Source organism: Diabrotica undecimpunctata, chromosome 3 (genome assembly GCF_040954645.1).
Source record: "Diabrotica undecimpunctata isolate CICGRU chromosome 3, icDiaUnde3, whole genome shotgun sequence".
Taxonomy (NCBI): Eukaryota; Metazoa; Arthropoda; class Insecta; order Coleoptera; family Chrysomelidae; genus Diabrotica; species Diabrotica undecimpunctata.
In genome coordinates, this window is record NC_092805.1 from 30,531,144 (window position 1) to 30,538,438 (window position 7,295).

General features: G+C 32.7%; 1 pseudogene; it reads right to left on the reverse strand.

Annotated features, from left to right (window-relative positions):
• Positions 1 to 6,453: 6,453 nt before the first annotated feature.
• LOC140435533 (large ribosomal subunit protein eL39-like) lies at positions 6,454 to 6,674 on the reverse strand (annotated as a pseudogene).
• Positions 6,675 to 7,295: the final 621 nt, after the last annotated feature.

Here is a 7,295-nt window from a genome sequence, read left to right on the forward strand (position 1 = left end):
CAACGTTCGTCAGGCATTCTCAATATGTGTTCAAACCATTTTAAACCTCTTTTTTCTATTCTGTCAATGACCGTTTCTGTAGCATTCAAGTTATTTCTTATAGATTCGTGGGTCTTCCTTTCCAGCCTTGATGTTCTTGCACTTCTTCTCAAATATTCCATTTCAACTGCCAACAATCTTCTCTTCAGGTCTGCATTGATTGTCCTAACTTCAGAGCCATAACAAAGAACTGATTCAATCATGGTTTGTCCTATTCTTTGTTTGTTCATTTTGGAAATGTTGCAATCACACCATAAGGAGTTCAGACATCCTACAATTTTACGTCCCTGATTAATTCGGTGTTTAATTTCGGTTTTTCCCAAGCCGTTCTTATCAATGAGTGCACCTAAATATTTAAATTTTTCCACCTATTTGATTTCCACGTCCTCGTCTATTAACACTTGAAACCTTCATTTCAACTTTAAATTTTATAATGAAATAAATAAGTCGGGACCCCCCGAAGGTTTTTAAAAATGGAAGAGGAAAAGGAGAAGCTTGGGAGGTGATGGAAACTTGGAAAAGAAAGGGGAAAAGCGTTGAGAAGAAAGGGGAAGAGAGGAAGGAGTGGCATAGAAAAGTAGAGATAGGAATCATAAATAGTTTATATCAAATTCATGAAAATTTTAAGTTAGAGGTAAGTCAAATTACTAGGAAAATAAACAAATTAGAACAACACGATATAAAAGCCGATATAGAAAATAAAATAATACATCAAAACGATCTGAAATCTAATTTAGAAAAACAATCAGTTCAGTTAGTTGAGTTAAAAATTGGTACCCCACTTCTTTATCTAACAATGTTTCACTAATGTCGAATTTGAATAAACATCTTCATTATCTTCCATAGTTGACCTCAGCACAATTATAATTAATAAAGTTTTAAAACCACTTACATTCTATAGTCAAAGGGCATGGAAAACTTTGCAGCAACGTTTTTAATTCAAAGCTCCAGCTGGAACAAATGGTTGGACTGGGACAGAAATGGCAGCTTCCTTGGTAGTGTCGCTTCGAGGACAGGCAGCAACCTTCTTACAATTTCTTTCCAGTATGCACCCAGTTATACCTCTCGCGTTTAAGTTTCAGGGACAAGGTATGGCCAGCGGCATCTAAAGCAGGTTTTCCAAAGTCAGCTGAAAGTTTGTTATCAAAAACATAACGAAGACCTGTAAGAATTTGAAGCTGATATAAAAATATTATTGCATTTGGCGTACCCTTAAGCACCTAAAGATTCTCTGACACAAATTGGCATATAGACATTTATAAATAGACTATAGGATGTCGCAATGCAACAAGCTCTCCGAATACAACATTACACAAGGCTAAATGGAACTAATATTGTTCTGAAGCTATTTTCTTGTGGCATTTTAAGGTAATTACTATTTAAATGGGAATAAGCCACAATTAAAGGTTAAAGTACGTTTACTGACGTTTCAATTTCCACTTCGGAAATCGTTCTCAAAATACAAACATTAGTAAATTAAACAAATTTTTGTTTTTTGTTACTTAGTGAAAAATTCTTCTAATAATTTAATTTTATCTGACTCATCTATATTGACAATTCATTACATACATTATACATTTTAAAGTAGACCACTTAAAAATGATATTGCCAATATTGTTGAGTTGCGTTCCTGGGACAACTTTACTTATAAGATAGTTCATTCGATTACATGAAATCAACTTTAACTTGAGAATATCCGTCAGAAAAGATCATAACATGTAATTCGTCTTTAAAAAGACAAATACATGCTATGATGACAGTAAAATTCTCCTGTTAGTGATTCCATAGTAAATTATGAGGGAAAAACCAGGAAAAAAAACCTCATAATACTATCCCGACATGGTAAGTATTTGATCGTGCATTTAGTTTACCTTCAATAAACACCAAATTCCGATTTTATATGTTTGTTATTTAGAAACATAAATGATGTATCGTCTATATGTTACTGACTTAACAATACTGGTATTTTTCTTTTAATAACTTCCTCTTTCAATATGGGTAATTTAAATATCTGTTGGTGTGTGTTGGTTTTCTATACACCTGAGTTTCGTATCCATTATCGTTCTTAGAGATTAAAACATCCAGGAAAGGTAATGGGTTATTATATTCCTTTTCCATGGTAAATGTTATTGTCTCTTCTTTATCGTTTATATCATTTAGGAATGTGTCCAACAACTCTGATCCATGAGGCCATATTGGGAATGCATCATTTAAATTTCGAATTAAATCGCAAAATTGATATTAAAAAGGGAATCATTAAATCCTTATACGATAGAGCCAAAATTACTTGTTCTTGGAGGTATTCGTTCTTGGAGGAAAAACATTTGTTAACATCTGTTTTATTAAAAAATGATTATCCTTTATCGTTTATAAATAAGGAATTTTCAACAATCGATCGAATAGAACAAAACAACGTAGAACGAAATCCTACAGCATATACAAGGAATAATACGAAGAAAATAACAATACCATACATAAAAGGATTATCGGAAAAGCTTAAAAGGATAGGAGTTAAATTTAACATTTCCACAACATTCAAAACAACAAACACGTTGAGATCTATTTTGTCCAAAACCAAACCTAACAATGAACAAGAAAGGACAAGGAATTGCATTTATAAAATACCTTGTAAATGCGATCAGTTTTATTTAGGTGAAACATCAAGGCCATTAAATGTTAGAATAAGTGAACATCAATCCTATATTAAAAATAGAGAATTTGATATATCTCAAATATGTAAACACGCATGGGATAATGAACATAGGGTTATATGGAATGATTCAAATATAGTCCTAAAAGAAACGGATGGTAAAAAGAGAAAAACCAAAGAAGCGGCTCTAATTATGCTAAATGAGACTAATTGTGTCGGGAATTCCTCGGCAGAATGTAGTAGGATCTGGTTACCCATATTGAAAGAGGATTTTATTAAAAGGAAAATACCAGTATTGGTAAGTCAGTACAGTTTGACGTCCACAATTTTCACATAATATGTGTAATTTCAGTGCCTGAGTTTTAGTTTTTATTTATTGTTATTTATAATTGCTTCAATTTAAACATTTTGACAAATATCTTCACTTAGTGAGATACCTTAAAGGTGCAGTCTCTCTTATGCGACTGTCGCTTGCGTTTGACGCAAGCAGCAGTCGCAAGCGACTAACGCACTGGTTGGGTTGCAATGACGTATAATTTTTCTAGTCTCTCTTCTGCATTTCATTCTTGTCCATATCGTGGACAGAACACGTCACAAACAAAGAAGTTCTGAGAAGGATTAATAAAGAAATAAAAATTTTAAATACTTAGGAGGAGGAGGAATAAATAGGAGAAGACCTTATTCTCAGAAATCCGGTTTCCTATTTGGAGATTCATTTTAGCAGGACTCTCAACTGGAAAACCGACATACAAAACACCCTAGACAGGGTAAGAAAGAGGTTTAGACTCCTGGCAGCGCTGTACGGTAATATGGGCAAGGCGTCAACTAAAACATTATTGCACACCTATAAAACCTTCATAAGACCAATAATCTAATACAAGGCATGCGTCTACGCATCACTTAACACCCGCTAAATTAACACCATCATGGAAACTGAAAGGAAAATTCTTAGATTCTGCACAAGGAAGTGCAGATCCTATCCCTCAGCAGGAGTTATGTCCTTCGCACTATTGCAGGCTTGAACAACCGAGACAAACAAATACTAAAGACGCCATGCAGTCGCCGAGAGGAAATAGCCTAAACAAGGTTAAAACATTGGATCGATCGAACACGTGGCGACAAAGCCACGTTACACAACTTGTGTCTAACATATAAAACAACAGATAACACAAAAACGCACAAAAAAGTCAAAATTTGATATTACTAGAATAAGAACATCACCCTCAGATTTTTTCAATCATTAGCATCTTAGACAAGGAAAGAGAGAGGACAGGTAACGTTCATTTAATAAGCCTTCGAAAAGTGAAGTCAGTTTCGATGTGACCGCCATGTTTTGTGACTATACGTAGTCCATTACTACATCTCGCAGGGTTACCAGGTCTACTAATTTTTTAGTAGATCTACTGATTTCAACTTCATATCGATCTGCCAAAAAATATGTACCTAACGATAACACCATGTCAAAAAGTGATTATTATGTCAGTGTGCAATTATAAATTAAAAAAAAATCTATTTATTGATATACCTATATTCATTATTTTCAATCTACTGAAGAAATAAATAATGACCTGGCAACTTTTTTGGTGCCGGTTGGTGCCAATTTAGGCATCAGTCAATTCCATACGATTACGCGTCCCTTCTCTTTCCTTGTCTAAGATTAACATGCTGTTGCCTATAAGATCGAGGCCAAGCATGTCAACCACCAATTTTGAAACGACATGATCTAATAATAATTTGATTACTATACATTTTCGCAAAATTTTTTAAAATAATTTTTTTTGAAAATGATTTTCGAAGTGGAAATCGAAACGTCAAACATTAGTTACCTAGTAAAAAACGTAATTTTTATTACAATCAATAATATACTTTATCACTATCATATGGATTTCCTTCCACATCGGGATTATAGGTAACGACAACGCCGATTGCTTTGCCAGAGAAGCTGCTGTATCCAATTGTACACCACGTAATATACAAATTGCCAGTGACCTAAAAACTAGTATAAAGAAACTCGTACGAAATTACTGGCAGAATCATTGGAACCAATCCATTACATTTTTACACCAAATAGATTAGACGATTGAGCGGTTCGTTATCCCTGGTATAACTAGAAATAAGATGGTTGTTGCTAGAAGATTGCATATCGGTCACACCAGATTTACACATGGTCACCTAATGAATTCTACACCTAAGCCAATCTGTCACTATTGCCAATCTCCACTAAGCGTTCTACACATCCTTGTGGACTGCCCTCATTACAATAAACGACGCCAAGAACTGGGCATGAAGGGCGACATCACAGACATATTATCGAACCAGAGCCAAGTCATCACAGCTATCCAGTTCCTGAAGCTAGAAAACTTATTAAATAATATATAACTATAATATATAATATGTAATTGTACCTTTATAATTGTATCCGCGGTGCCTCGTGCTAATGGCCGAAGCTGTCACAAGCACGTTAAATTAAATAAAAAAAAATAATATACTTAATAACCATATAAACACAATATTTAAATTCAATTTTAGTGTTTCAAATTTCAAGAATTACGGTAAAAAAATAACGTGGCAACACTGCGTTCAATGTTACGTGAGCAATATTATTTCATTATACAGACAAGATAAACACTCAACAAACTTTTTGTTTTTAATTAATCGAGTTCAATTTATGTGGAAGTAATAACTTTACTATAATTTTTCTAAATTAAAATGAAGGTACTATAGGTAATAAAAGAATAGAGTTTAGAATGAAGTGAAGAATTGTTTTAAGTTTCTCTTATAAACCACCGACACGTTTTTCAATATTTTCTCTACATATACAGCGAGTTAAACGCTACGCAACGGGGAGGTACTGGGTTCTCGGGATAAAAGCAAGTTTCATATTGAATCCCAATTAAACTAATGATCATAAAGTATGGCAATGGCATAATATGTTAATTACAACCTGCAGGGCCCGATGTGATCTCCCTTTTTATTTTTTAAATTAAATAAATTAGTTACGTATATTAGATTATTATAAATGATATTAAATGTTTGTCCAGTATGTACATAATACTAAAAGTTTTTTTACAGTAAAAAGCAATCTATTGGTCTGAGACACTGACTGGATAATACTGAAATTAATTCACCACTTTAACGAAAATTTTAACTATAAACTGCTTTAAATTTTTTTTATTTATAATGATAAGTAATATCGTTGATTGAATAACCCAAATTTGGATTATTCAATCAACGGTAATATGCATCTCGGAATCTACATGGATTTTATGCATGGATTGGCTTTTAGTCGCTGCGAGCTGACCGTGCGTCTCAGAGCGCGTTATTAAAAGTTCCTTATATCTTGGTTAAAAATTAAAATGAGATATTTAAAAAATCTTAAACCATTCGTTTTGAGTTGTTCTATAACTTGTATTAGTCAGATTTTCAAAATTTGTAGGTTATTTTTGTTTAAATCTCTTACAACAAATTAATTCTCAACTTTTTAGTGAAATTTTTAAAGTTTAATAGTTTTAACTTTTTTATTAATAAAGATAAAATAATTTTGCAAATTTTATTTTAGAGGTAAAATAAATACCATTAAAATGAGGCTGTTTTGGAAGTTAATCGCATGTATAAAAGCTGAGTTATATTTGGAAAAGCCCCATCAAATTCCTATTTTTCAATTTTTTTTCACGAAATTTGTTTTAACTCCAGTTCTAACAATCAGATTAAAGTTAACCAAATGTATTTTTGTTCATGTTTTTAAAAGAAACAAAAGTGTAACATTTTTTTTATATAATAATGTTTATTAAACTAAAGTAAATAAAGGTCAATTGAATATAAAAACAATTTACAACTTTAGCTTGGTTCTACGCCAGTGACGCCTCTTGGCATTGTATCTGATAGTATTTCCTGTCCTCATACTGACCCATTGGGGAATAGGTCTGTTTTGTTTAAGTTTTTTGGCAAGCTTTCACTTGATGATAAAAGTTTTGTGAGCAGACATCTCTGCTTCTTGAACGAAATTCCAAAATCTCTTTTGGAATTTCGTTCAAGAAGCAGAGATGTCTGCTCACAAAACTTTTATCATCAAGCGAAAGCTTGCCAAAAAACTTAAACAAAACAGACCTATTCCCCAATGGGTCCGTATGAGGACAGGAAATACTATCAGATACAATTTTTTTTATAATTAAAATATTAAATAACTTTTAATGTTTCGGTTTCTTAATCTAATACCATATTAGATTAAAGATTGGTATAGACTACCTGAACAAATTCCCCTTCGTTGGCTCAGTGAAGATGTTCGTTCTGTTGTAATGGAAACACCAAATAATAGTAGCAGAGTTTATTGTTGAGACGTACACTATGGGTGTAGACCCGGGATTACTTTGAGTAGAGACTGATGAAGTTGATCGTTGAAGACTATATGTTCGTTGAGTGAATATTGATTGAATGCTTCTCTAGTCAAGAGATATTAGTTTTATATAAATTCTATTTGGGTCAATATTTTTCGCGTACCTAGCGTGATATGTGTATTTAATTTATGTAAATTGTTTAACTTTGTCAGTACTTTTGACTGATGTCCAAATTATTATTTATAATTGACCAAATGTGTATGTAACCTAAT